Here is a 14,015-nt window from a genome sequence, read left to right as displayed (position 1 = left end):
ACGAAAAAAAAATGATTTTTCTTCACTAGACCGTGGGACTTCCTAACCATGTAATATGTTTGGAACAGTGGAAATGTTGATTTGAAAATTGACGTACCAGGGTGTTATTTGAATGGTTTAAGATAGTTACATTACACTTGCACCAAAAATATCATCGTCAAGTAGCACTGAAATCAATTTGTGCCTGGCCCAAAATTTGATTTGGAAGAACGTAAACTAAGGTAGCCTGTGAAAGCAAACTTTTTTGAAAATTTTCTTCTGATATGATAGTTAGGCGTCCATTTGACACAAAGTGAGATGACACTGACATCTCCCTCGATGGAGTTCTAACCTTTAGGTAGGAGTTTTGAAAATATGTCATTCATAAACCCATCCCAACTAATTATTTTTAATACTTAATATCCCCCCCCCCCCCACCTTTTTCGCAAACCATTTCGACATCAGCCTATGTTGAATTCCTCCGATTCCTGAGTAAATTATTAAGCATGATAAACTGGAAACTCGGTTGGCACAATTCGAAAAAATAGAATGAAGATTCCACCAATTTTAGTTGACATGAAAAAAAATCAGTTCACCATACAGAGTTCGTATTTGACCATGGTCTTCGAGCATGTAGGTTGTCCTATGTGCCAAAGAAAAGGGTTTCGTGACTTTGCTTTCTAAGTATCATACCACCGTTGACATTGATACATCAGCCGCTGAACGAAAACCTTATATTATCAAGCTTTACAATAAAACGAAAGGCAGCGTTGATGATTTCGACAAACTTGTGGGCCAGTAGCTGTTTTTTTGCTATGTGTCAAAATGGATCCCTAGTGGAATATAAGAAAAAAAAATTTAGACAATGTCTTTTTTTCATAGAAGCTAGTCAATTTTTATGTAATCTGTTTATTAAACGTCGTATAGTAATGCCACATGGCCAAAATGATCATGCAGTTTTTCGTCATGTTCGAAATTTACCAGAAGAGCCAGAACCACTAACTTACAATCAACTTCATTTCGCCTAACACACGCACCACATATAAAGGAACGGTCTTATTTTTTGGAGACAGCAGAAATCAACTCGCTTACCTTACATAGAGAAATTTTTTGAAGGTCGTTAAAGAATGGTCCAAATGGTGTCCGCTCCCTAATTCTAGCTAGAGCAGGGTAATCGAAAAAGATATTTATGATGTATGTCGACTCTGATGGTATGGTCCCCTATTGATCAGTATGTCATGCGGATCGTTGTGATCCTATAAATATTCGCACGTATTTGACTTCTAAAATCCCGTGTTCGAATTTTATCGTTGATTTATCACAAATATCTATCAGAAGTTTACAACTGACAAGAATTGCTAGTGGATTCCGCCCATCATTGAAGCCAGCAGGGAACAAACTACGCCCGTCGGGGGTCATTCAAGAACGAAACCTCTTCTGGTCAATTAATCGGCCCACTCATTCCTCTACCTAACCTTACGGAAAGAGATTTTGAACGAACTGCCAATACTGATCAGTTTGTTCCTGCAAAAACTCACCAGCTTGGAGGTTCGACTGTCACTCAAAATAGGTGTATTTCGCTTAAAGGGGAAGCTTTTTAGAATCGGCTAATTATTGCATGGGTCGATACCTCAACTATCACAGAATAAGCTGAAGAGAGGCCAAAGTGAAATTCGTGGTCTTTTAGTTTTGTAGTGGAAAGCGATTATCGGGTGGTGGTTTGGGGTCCATCACCCCTATCATATCGGAAAGGGATTTTTGAAGCAATTTTTTTCGAACGCGTTTTTCTCAAAATGATATTTTTCAAATTTGTGGTGCTTCTAGCTCAAAAAGTAATAAATCGATCATTATGAAAGTTGGAGCCAACATTACCAAGAATATCAACTAAAAGTTGGTATGAAATCATATTTTGAAGGGTGTCTTTCTTGTATTAAGGGTCATATTCTTGGTAAATAAGTTAGTGATGTAAAATTAAAAGTGTTTTCAGATGAATATTGGCATCGCTACACGTTCCGCAGTTGGACTACTCAAATTACAACCTTGAGTAGAATATTGTGGCGTAACTCTTCTATTTTTAGCTTAGACTTTTCAAAAAAAATCGCCGAAGTTGTACAGAACATGACTGATATAGCGTCCGAATTTGATTGATTTCCGATTAATTCTTCCCACTAGAAAAAAAATTTGAACAAAGTTTGTGAAAAAAAGCATTCTAATGTGGTTTCCCCCATTTATAAGTTGAATCACACCTAGTCCGCCGACAAATCTTCCATACCGCCAGTATCAGGTCGTTTGGTCGGTACAAACATTATCAGAGGTCGACCTCATGGTTATGGGTTTGTTGAAACGTTCATTAAAGTAATTGATTGTAAAGTTTCCGCATATTCCGCCTATCAATCAAAGATGTGTAGCACCCATGGATAGCATATTTCTGATATGGAAATGCTGAAGTACTTCTCAGCGTTTTTACCATTATAGCGTGCTTTGAATAGGTAAAGAATATCTTATATATTCAAGAGGTACATCTATGCTGTTTAATTAAGCGATTTAAAAGTGAAGACGTCAGATCTGTAGAAATGCTATAATTTTGTGTTTGTATGTATATGCCGAGGAAGCACGTACATATACTGCGGCAAGGATAGTGATAGTTACACTTTGTCAGAAGAATACCGAAAACATTCAAAACCTACCCATGCAGTATAAGTCTTACGAAACCAATCTTTGGGACAAATGGAAATATCACAGCAGATAAGTGCTTCTTCTCAATTGAACTAGTAAACACACTGAAAAATTAAAAGTTGACTTACGTCGGAACCCTAAAAATATAAAAAAGAAATCCCTACGAAGTTTTTGCCGGATAAGTCAAGAGAGGTTGACTCTTCTTTATATGCCTTCACAAAGGATATGACACTTTTGTCTCACGTTCCAAAGAAAACTAGAACTGTCATTTTGGTGTCATCAATGCATCATAACGAGGCTTTAGATGATGATACTAGGAAGCTGGAAATAACAGCACATTATAATTTGACCAAAGGAGGAGTTGACTCAATCGATAAAAAATGCTCTGTCTATTCAAGCAGTAGGAAGATCATGCGTTGGCATATAGCAGTATTTTTCAGGCTTCTAGATATTGCTTCCGTAAACTCTTTCATTATTCATCAGTCTTTCTGGGATAATGCTGAATTGACAAGATAAAACTACATAAAAAAACCAGTATGTTTAGAATGCACCAGAAAGAGTGTAATGCACCAGTGCAAAGGGTGAGCACTTGAAAAAAGTATCTTTTGAATATGAGTTGTGGTTTTGCCCAAAAAATAAGTTTTTCGCTAAAATATCTTAACTCAAACTTTCACTGCCTTATATTGTTGCGTTCTTCAGATATATTTATTTCCTTTTGGATAAAGAGTTGCGATTTTGGTTAATTTTTAAATAAAGTTCGTCACATATTCTCCGTTGTTTGTTTCATTATTTTTAGATTATCTTCTAACATGGCTAACAGACAATGTTTCAAGCATATACAAGTTCATAACCAGTCGTTCAACTCGTTTGTAAAAAGGAAATTAAATAGGCGTCTGACAGACGTCACATCTGTTGTAAGCCGATAGTTACGGGTTAACAACGAAAACAATCAAATAATGTGGCCATGCATTAGAGACTATTCATCCTGTTCATAAATTTGTCTTGAAAATGCCAGAGGAAGCATGGAGTGCACTTCTGTCAAAGTGGATTCAAAATCAAGTCAGAACTAGCCTTACATCATTGAGCACCTGATAACGCCAGGACTCTATCATTCCCTGCACTGTTACGCACTTGGTGGAAAGTCGGGTAACGCCCAAACTTAAAAGCGGATTTTTCGATTTGAACTGCCACCAACTTGCTATTATCTTCCCCGCAATATTGTATCTTTTTCAATTTTCCTTTGACTGGAATAGTTTCTTAATCCATTACGCAGTACCAACAATCATTAAAAATCGATTTAATTAATTTGCTATAGTCAATTCACCTCATCATCATCGTCCGCCACGCTCTCGCTCCCCAATCTAAATTCTTTCCTTCTCCCATTCATCTTTTTTATCGACCTCTTCCCATGAGCAGGGTGAGCCTTTAATGGCATCCACCGCTACGGCCCGCTCCCCGACATCCTATCAACTACCCGAAAAAACTAATCTCGGTCCACTGAAAATATACACACACATCCGGCCCGTGCTGAAAAGGATTCATTCAGGGAGCGGCGCTTTCGGGGCCGTGAAAATCCTACATAAGAATAAAACCCCATTCTAAGAATGACTAGCCCCATCTCAGTTGCGCACACTGGCCGTCTATGCGTTTATTTCAATCAGGACCCGGTTTTATATTGGTTATGATCTCGTTTCCACTTACTTAAATCCTCATTTTAGTACAACATTTGATGTCCCATTCTGATGAACATCAAACGATAATGACACCATCTCAGTCGCACGTTACAGCCGCCATAAAAGCCATTCATGGATAAATCTTCACCCGTGCTGCTTGCACCTACGCTACGTCGCCATCTATCGCACTCGCTCGTCGAGAAGGTGTGATTTCGGCATTAGGTCAGCTGCATATTCCGGCCTTTCCAGGGAGGCTGGGCATGGCAATCGTCTCGCCTTCTCGTTCCTACGCCGGGGCGCTTACTATGTGGGACGAAATCCGGTTTGTGGAATGTAATTTTCATGATGGCTTCCGCTTGAAATCCACTTAGGGGCGTGCCCTTGCACAGTGGCGTACGAGAAGCTCCTGGGTAAGTCCCAACATGATACAAATAATGGCTTTTCTACTTACAAGAAATTATCAGAAATAAACACACACTTTATTGGTTTTTCGCGAAAAATTAGGATTTTCCTTGAAACCAATGCACTCTTCACAGGTCCGTTGCACATACACTTGCTCGTCACAGTCAATATTAACTTCACAATTGCCCAGTTAATGTTTTTCGGCAGCAACCACGCTCACCAGAGGCAAGTAAACAACGTTTCGAGTCTTACTTCCAAGCGAAGGCTCACTTCCAACGAGCGCGCTCGAGGCCAGGTCGGCTTATCCCAACAATGCCGGCAGTGTGTCATGTGGCATTCTTCTACTCCCCTTCTACTGCCGCTTCCATGTAACTCAACGTCAAAGAATGTGAAATGCCGTACACTGCGGTGCTGTAGATTTTCCACACAAAGAGTTATTTTCGTGTACGTGTGTGGGTTTCACGGCGGCAATAGCTTTCCGCCGGACCAAGAAAATTTCTCAAATTCTTAGACTAGTCACAGAAAATGTATTAAAATCGTTGGTTTTTTTAGGAGCGAACGCTCTTAATTTACAATTTATTCTCATCAAGGTAATTGCTAATTTTTGCGTGTTAAGTCTTCGTTGCTGGGGGCAGTGTTTAATTGAGAGTTTTCACTTTTCCCTGCTCAACGAGGAGGGGAGCGTACGGGTTTTGAGTTATATGAGCGAGATTTCCATATAAAGTGGCTCATTTACAAGCCATCAATTACCAGAGATTGCTATTAATGTAATCATAACTTAAATGGATCTCGAAATGGAAGTAAATTTTCCTCTTATTAAAAATGAATCCACGGTTTAGCAATCGGAGATAATACGAGTTTTTCTCCAACGCAGCGTGCAATGTATTCATGTCGTTCCCCCTCTCTAATTAATGATTTAATTAAAAACTGACAGACCAAATTAGGCATGTGAATGTTGACCGTGACCATGAAAACTCGGTTTACAATGAAATTCAAATCGTGAACATTTAAATTTACATGGCCTTCGTCGTTTTTATGGTTCCACTGCACTTTCTTATGGAAACAAGTTGGACTAATATCGTGATTAGTGAAAGCAGTGGTTTGTAAAAGAAGTTAGAATGTTTTACTGAATTTGTAACGCACATTCTCTCCTTGTTTGAGTAGAAGTCCGAGTTTTATTTGGTTTTGTAAAAGGGAATTACAGAGCTGAAGTTTCTTGACTGACTTTAGGCTTTAAGCCTTCTATGGTTTTCCAATAAAGATATGGGACTTGACTGCGATCAATAAATCGTCCGAATGCAGGTTTTTTAGAATGTTCTCTCGTTTGAATGTATGAAGCGAAGAAAAAGCAAGAATCATCCCTACCAAATATAAATATCCTACCCCTTAAGTCCTACGCAATACATAGAGTTTCGTCCTGACGGTTTTACATGGGTACTCGTCGTTTAGACCTGACCCCATCGTCTTCTTAACAACGGCATCCGTCTATACTGAGTGCAAGGCTCAGTTCCCATACCGGCGGATGCAAGACCTATCTAAATCTCTACCGAACTAAAGAGTGCGGCACCCGAGTTGAAACGCAACTTCATTTTTGAGGCCCGAAGGCCTTTTGTCCGCATAGACGCAACCATAACCCCGGTGAAACTCCCACTAGGGGGCGAACCGCTAATAACCAGGCTAAAAGTACATGAACCAGGATTTCTCCTGAGGCATGTAAAATCAGAGGGCTGGTACCCGGTTCTCTTGGTACCAGTATACCCCTGGCAAATTTTCGTGGCCTCGCCCGCCGTAAAGAACCATTTTTTCGTGTCTGCCCGTTTTTTAACCTCATCATCCAACCGCTCTAATAATATAATTTAATATTGTCCTGCCTTTCTTCAAATAATTTATAAACATGATTGCATGCGCATCCCAAAAAATACTGACACCTGCCCTTTTGGTAATTTTGAGCCGCTTTCATCTTGTTCTAGCTCAGATTGTTTGTTGGGTTTTCCTGAATGGTCTCATCAATTGTCACATACCGCCTCCCTAATTATCGAAGATTGGGATGAAAGAGTTCTAGGTTATGAGAAAATGCGGCAGAACAGAACATTCGCTGCTCCCAGGGCAGAGGTAAAGCAGTGTCTAATGAGTTGCCTCTGTCCTGGACGAATTTGCAATTGTTTAAATTTTTTGAATTTTGGATGTCAGCCCAAAAGGAGGAATCCATGAACCAGAAAAGCCGGAGAAAGTCTCTCCCCCTTGGCTCGGTTTGCCAGTAAGTGGACGGCGGACTCGGCGCTTCCTCTATTCTTAACCAAAAGAATCTTTCAATTAACATTTTCCCCCCAACACGAGGATCGACGATTCCCTAGCCGAAGTAACGTTGACCTGATATGCTTGATGGTAATTTAAGAGCCTCTGGATCAAGCTACCACGCTGAAACTATAATAAGTGTCCGATTTCAGTTACTTGTGAAGGACTCTCCACAGTATACAGAAATTTATGCTGAAAGTTTAAAACAGCGAATAGGATTATGGAGGGGCCAGAATGGCGAAGGCACCGCAAGCAACCTTATCGATATTTCTTGTGATACATTAAACCGCACTAACGACTTTTGAATTTGGAAACACGTCTGCGCATCTCTCTTCTTTACGGTTTGGATTGAAATGCTTTAACACGTTTCCAGGCACTGGTCCCATTGGATTGTAGTGCTACCAATTTGTTGTCACAATCTTCGCAGATGCCCGATTTTACTTAATACTAGCGCTATGTTCCAAGCATTTAGGCTCAGACGATCTTACTTATTTAAAAGATAAAGTGGCGCTGCTGATGGTGGCCGATTGTAAGTTAGTGGGAGAATCCTTCAAGAACTCCCCGCAACATCGAGGACGTATGCAGAATGGTGTGCTTCTGTATGATTTGAACCAAACTGTGGATTTAGACTACTATCTCGGGGCGTCAAATTTCTTTGATATCCTGAGCCAGTGGCTTATAGTTCACCTTGTTCTCCACGTATTTCCGTTCAATGTTGCTATTATGGGCAGGAAAGCGACATCAATAATATATGACGAGCGACCCGTCTAGTCAACCCATCTGGTCAACAGCACGTCAGGCTTGTTGTGTGGTATGTGGCTATCAGTTAGAACTTGTCGGTCCCAATGCATGCTGTAAGCAGAACTATCAAGTACTGCTTGCGGCTCATATCGGTAAACCGGACATGATCTCGTGATCAGCCTGTACTTGCATGCAAGGCTTTGGTGAATCAACTTACATACAGCATTATGTCTGTTGATGTATTTTATCGGTGCCATTACGCGCTACCGATTATTATTATTATGATTTATTGGAATGGTCTGGCAAACTACCATTTGCCATTGAGGGGGTTATCCCATGTGAAAGTCATTTCTTGGCTATTTTTGGGATTTTTTCAAACAATTGAATAAAGATACAAATGCGAGTTAACCATTTTTCGAGCCCGATATCATAGTTCATTATCGAAGTACCACTTATACCTTCATCTCGAAAAAAGGTGTTTTGTCGGATGCCAAGATAGAGGATGTTCTGCTCATCTTAAGGAAGAAAAACAAATGGTGCTTTAACGTGTGGAGTATATCACGATCCGAAAACTAGGATTATCAAAAAATATCAAAAGACTGGAGGGATATTGAGCTGTGGTAGCTCCCGATTATCAAAATTCAAGAAAAACGCATTTAAAAATTAAAATGTGATGAAAATGATTATGACCATTAATCTACTATACCTGGTCCATAAACCTTCAGTTTCTTCAAAAAAGGTCATGTAAAGTCGGTTGTTGGTCCATGGCTTCAATTCTCGCTCTTTCAACGAAGTCATTTAAGCCTCGTTCGGACGGTGCTCTTCATAATGGCGATCGACATAGAGCTCTTGACTTGTTTAACACTGCAATTTTCGAATAGCGCACTATATCGGAAAACCACTTTGCCTAAATTTAAAATGAGTAAATATAAAAAAAACCAAAACTCCCAGGGGTACCTGGAGAATTACGTGGAGAAACACTGTACAAAATTTCAAAACGATTGGTATAGTATGAGTTATAGCGTACAGGGTCTTCAAAAATACCAAGTTTCAAAAAAGCGAATTAAGGTTTTGCACATTTAAATTCCCTGGCTTAGGGAGATTGAACTCACGACCCTTTTAGGTCGAACTTTAGAACCGCTTCCACGTCTAACAATGTCTAAGAGCGTCCCGAGCACAAAGACAGTATTTCCTGTGAACACCGTACAAGCTTTCATCAATAGAGTGAGAGTTACCGAGCAGGATATAGTCTATCGACAGTGAACCTTCCCACCCGCTATAATTATTCATTCAAGAATTTTAGATCTGCATAATCCTGTCTAAGAAATAAAGAAATAAAATACAGGCTAGAATTTACGACCAACCCTAATGAAACAGGCCCTATCAATGCAGCGGCAGTGACCTGTTCAGAGCTAAGCGATTCAAATACTTAGAATCAATCCTCTCAGCCAACAATAAACTGCGCTTTGAAACTGATTCACGTAACTCTCTCTCTCTCTCTACCGCCTTGGCCGACTCCCTTGCCTGAATATTGACTACCAAAGACAAAGATGGCGGCTCTCGATTGTGAAGATCAACATGTTGAATTTAATTAGTGGGGTGACATGCTACATCCGCAATCGGTTTGCGGTTGCATCCATCTTGGAAAAACAGAAAGAAAAAAAAAGGCGTCTTCGATGGAATGGTCATGTAATTTGCACTGATGAGAACTCATTTGTGATGGGTGTGAATATCGAAGTAGATAGAAAGCGACCAAAAGGCCAACCGAAACACAAGATGGCGAAAGCTTCTTGACTTCATCCGAGTAAATAGGTAGATATCAGTAGCCGCTCCGCTGTGGAGCGCCGTTTTGATACCACAAACTCCTAAGACCGTGACTGCTGTGGTAAGAGTAAGGAAGTAGACGCCGTAATCTTGTATGCATTTGCACTCGTCTGGCACAAGAGCTCTTGCGATTAGGTCTTCATTGACTTGGCGCAGGTGGTGAGCCTCGGTCATCTAAGGTCTCTGGCTGCTAAGTAGTACGCCTTGACAAGGTCGTTCGGCTTTCGGTCAAAATTGCTATGTTACGCATGGTCCTCGAATCATGTCCCATCCAGTATCGCCAGTACTTCCGCTTGGAATACGTACGAGATCGTACGACTCGGCTATATTGTATGTATTCGAGAAGACTCCTGCACTGACTCCAGAGGCCATCTTAGATCCATCGGAGAAAAATACTGTATCGTAGTCTTGCCCTGATTGGAAAGTCTACAGCAAAGTTCCTTGTGGAGTTCGGATTGCATGTGGCGTATTCCGAAGGGAATACCCAGTGTTACTTCATCTAGGATGTTATTATCACCATAGGGCTTCGCTGTCCAACATCCTGACGCACGCAGTTTGACAGCACTGCACGCTTCATCGTATTTAATGTGGAGGTCCAACGGAAGGAGGTATAGAAATATATTGAGAACATCTGCCGGGGGCTGTTGGTCCCAGTAGCACCTGTGCACGCGCTCCTTAGAATCCTATCAAACTTTGCTCTATTATACTTTTTGCTCAGCGTCTGCCATCACACAATAGAACCATACGTTAGGATGGGCCGGAGACCCCACTCCTTGCAAAGGTCCTTTTGCAAGCGTAAAAGGCTACACCGGCCTCTTCAATCCTCACTTCTATGTTCAATCTTAGATCTAACTGAGGATCCAGGATGCTGTACTGTGGAGGAAACAGCCAATCTTTGTTCATTTAGCCTCAGGAGGCGGAATTCGAGAACCCTTGTCTTGATGGTGAGTTGCATCATTTGGTTGGAAAATTGCCGCAGCTTGCAATCCACGGACGGGATAGAAACTACCGAAAAAGAAAAATTTTTCGGATTAGCAAAGAGAAAGGGGAAACATTGTTGATTATAATAAAATAATGGTTGGTGATCGTTTCATTACTGCATGCACGCTGTTCCTCGTCCATTGCTTCTTTCACGATCACGCTCAGTCAATGATCCAATGATATTTGGACGGCCCCCAAGTGATCTACCGAAGCTGAAGCTTTTGTGTAGAACACATCTACAAAAATGGCACCGAATCTACGAGGAAAGTTTAGGAATATATTGGAGGGAAACGGCAACAGAGCATAAATAATTTGAAATTTGAGAATTGTTATTGAATTGATTTTTGACAAATCTTTCTTAAAGTAATTTTCGATTTTAACATGTTTATGTTGCCTATCTGTTGTTGAAAAACGATTTCATGTTCACACCTAGAAACTCAAATGCACTGACTCGAAGCCTAGTTCTCGTCCTTTATAGAACCAAACCGTTTACTTTAGTAAAATGCTGTCTTCTTTTTTGGCCAAGCGAACATTTTAAAAAATACAACTATGTATGAATGGAGAAAAACAAGTAGATAAAGGAGCCTAACATTCTAAGGACTAGATCAAATTGTCAAATTGGAACTGGACATTGGAATTCGTTCTATTACCTAATCCTGATAAGTGTAAGTAATGAGTATCTTTAAATATTCAAACGCAATCATTGGTACGACGGGATCGTTCCCGCCAAAAGCTTATGTTATACATTATGTGGGGTTTTAAAGATGGTATACTTCTGTTCAGGAACTAATATCCATTATAAGATTAGTACCCAAAAATGAGCTTTTGCTTTGAATAGTAGAGTCTATTGTACCATTCGCTCTTAACATTTCTGAGGAAGCGCACAAAAACCAAGTTCGGCGGTGTTGCGTAGATCACATAATTTGTAATATTGTTTATATGTTTATATTTTGCATTGCGCTATTTAATCTGGTGGCATATTGAAAAGTTGTATGACTATTATCTGGCGTAGAAATTAATTAAACTTTTTTTTTTATTTCAATTAAATGATAAGCATGGTCTAGGCTGCCATGTTGATGGAAAACTGTACCGGCGGGATTTGAAAGTCTCCTAAGTAAATGATTTCTGTTTCAAATGCATAATCAATTTCAATTTTGTCGATTCTATGCCTTCACTTTATCAAGAAATAAACACACTTTAGTTGATTACTCCTATTATGGGTATATTTTTTAATCGTATATGCCTATTTCGAACGGCAGTTGTGCCCTTCTTTAATACACTAACCCCTCACGAGTGACGTGGATAGAATCGACAAAATTGAAACTGGTGTTTGTCATAGCCTCCAGATCTATGTCGACATTTATTGAACTTTGAAGGGTTAGTGCACTAAAAAAGGACACAATTTGTGCCCGAAATGGACATGTGCAATTCAAAAACATATTTTTATAATGTAATATTCACTCATTTTGATCTCAAATATTCCGAATGAAATTGAGAACTGGCGTGTGTATCACAGAGAAAACAAAGTACTATATATGTGTACGATTGCGACAGACCGTACGTCGATCGTAAGAAGCGTACATCCAGAAATTCGAAGTCAAAAATGGAACCCTATAAGACTGTCCTTATCATTGGAGAGGAGCATTGTCATTATCACCGGTGGGGTACATAGGCCACGCTAGTTTGTTTAATATTATTTCAACTATTAATAACCAACGAACATGTTGACAATTTTCCCGGCATGACTGAGCAAACCATTCGCGAATAGAAGATTGTTATTTTAGCTTGAAAGGCGAATACGATTTCTCTTAGTTTGCCTTTATTGGAAGTCAGATGCTGCCCTCGCCCCTAAGACTTGTTTTAAGGGGTTATATACAGTTAGAATTTTCATAAAATCGATTTTTTTTTATTTTTTTTTTCTTAATGTACATATATTTAAGAATACACACAGAAAATTTCATATCGTTCCGGTGAATATTTTCGAAGTTACACGCAAATTTTAAAAGGCGTTTCAGAGCGGTTGGAAGCGTAAGGCCGGAGCGGCAGCGCTTACCTGGCACGCTGTCCCTTTTGTGCACCTACCTATTCTAAATGTTCCCTTCTAATGTAATTAGATGGGTAAAACAAGTGTGTTATTGTCGTTTTTATACCTGAAAGGTAAATTTTAATTTTGCTCTCCCCAAACTGGAAAATATTTAAGAGTGGTAGTCAGTATAAGCAGCTAAGCCAAGCAGTGAATTTGTGAGTTCGTTAAAATTCTATTTGTAATTTGAAAATGAAGGCTTCTAGAGAAATGAGAAAATCTCTTAACATACGTAAGTCGAGACCAAAAAAGCGAAAAAATGTTTTTAATCCAAAAACAGCCGAAACGGATGAAAGTAGTTTCAGTGCCTCGGCAAAAAAATTTAAAGAACAAGAGGAAATCTCAGTTCCGCGTGATCCGTTTGTTGAGTATCGCATTTTAAATTTTATAACAGTGAGTTATTAGAAGCTGCCGAAGCGACGGAGAGGTTATTATATGGTCCTGGAATAGACGACTCCATGTAAGTTGAAAAAAAAAATTTTCATCTTATGTGAAGTGCTTTTCAAACTTTAAACGCGTTTTTCTCAAAATGGTGTTTTCAAAGTCGGTGGCCAACATTACTCAAAAACGGCTAAACCGATTGATCTCAAATTTTGACACAAGCTTCTTAAATATATTTTTTAGTAATTGATCGAAGATTTTATCTTACCGATTAATACCTTTTTTTATAAACAATTTAAGGCCGAAATTTTGGCCGAAAATCGATTTTTTTTTCTAGAAACCACCATTTTGTCAAAAAAAATTATTTTGCTTATTCCTTCGATTAATTACTAGATTTAACATTACTTTAATGAAATCTGTTTGGTTTTTTAATTTCGGAGGTTCCAGTTCAGTGATATAGTGGTCACCGCAAAATGTCTTTTTTGAGAGGAGCTCCCGGAGATCAGCTGTAGCTCCTGTCCAAATAAATATTTTTACTAGTTTTAAGTCTGAAAATATCGTTAAAAGATACCATAATATATGTTCTAATATTTAGATCAATAAGTTTAAAAGGTTGCTCAAAAAAAATTCTGGAAAATTCGCTTTTTTTCGGCCTTCTAACTGTATATAACCCCTTAAGAAAAGTGTTACCTAAAATATATTATGGTACATTCCCAGGGATCCTGTTGACTTTCTCATTTTCGGTGAAGATTGAACTTTCAAACCCAAAGGGAACCTGGGATATTATGGAAGAGGTAAGGGTAGACCTACCCTAACAACTTTGATGAAAACTCATGGTGGTCAACTCCCTTAAAAATGTATGATGTAGTGAGAGTTCACATTTCGTTATCGATGCTTCCATTTATGCTACTTCTTATGTGTACTATATTCTGGCAATCGTCCCGCGCATGAAATGAAATTTTGGAATTTCAAGATCATCT

At 39.3% G+C, this 14,015-nt stretch overlaps 1 long non-coding RNA gene across 2 annotated transcripts in view; it reads right to left on the bottom strand.

Annotated features, from left to right (window-relative positions):
- Window positions 1-14,015, bottom strand: part of LOC119653183 — a 70,251-nt gene that overhangs the window by 30,358 nt on the left and 25,878 nt on the right. The window contains exon 1 of one of the 2 annotated variants that reach the window (XR_005249644.1): window positions 4,780-5,295. The exons of the other annotated variant lie outside the window; for it this stretch is intronic. This is a non-coding gene — a long non-coding RNA (uncharacterized LOC119653183). Of the gene's footprint in view, window positions 1-4,779; window positions 5,296-14,015 lie in introns of those variants that run through there. 2 annotated transcript variants of the gene reach the window in all.

This window comes from Hermetia illucens, chromosome 3 (genome assembly GCF_905115235.1).
Source record: "Hermetia illucens chromosome 3, iHerIll2.2.curated.20191125, whole genome shotgun sequence".
Classification (NCBI taxonomy): domain Eukaryota; kingdom Metazoa; phylum Arthropoda; class Insecta; order Diptera; family Stratiomyidae; genus Hermetia; species Hermetia illucens.
The sequence above is the reverse complement of the archived record's forward strand: the minus strand, read 5'-3'. Positions and strand labels throughout refer to the sequence as shown.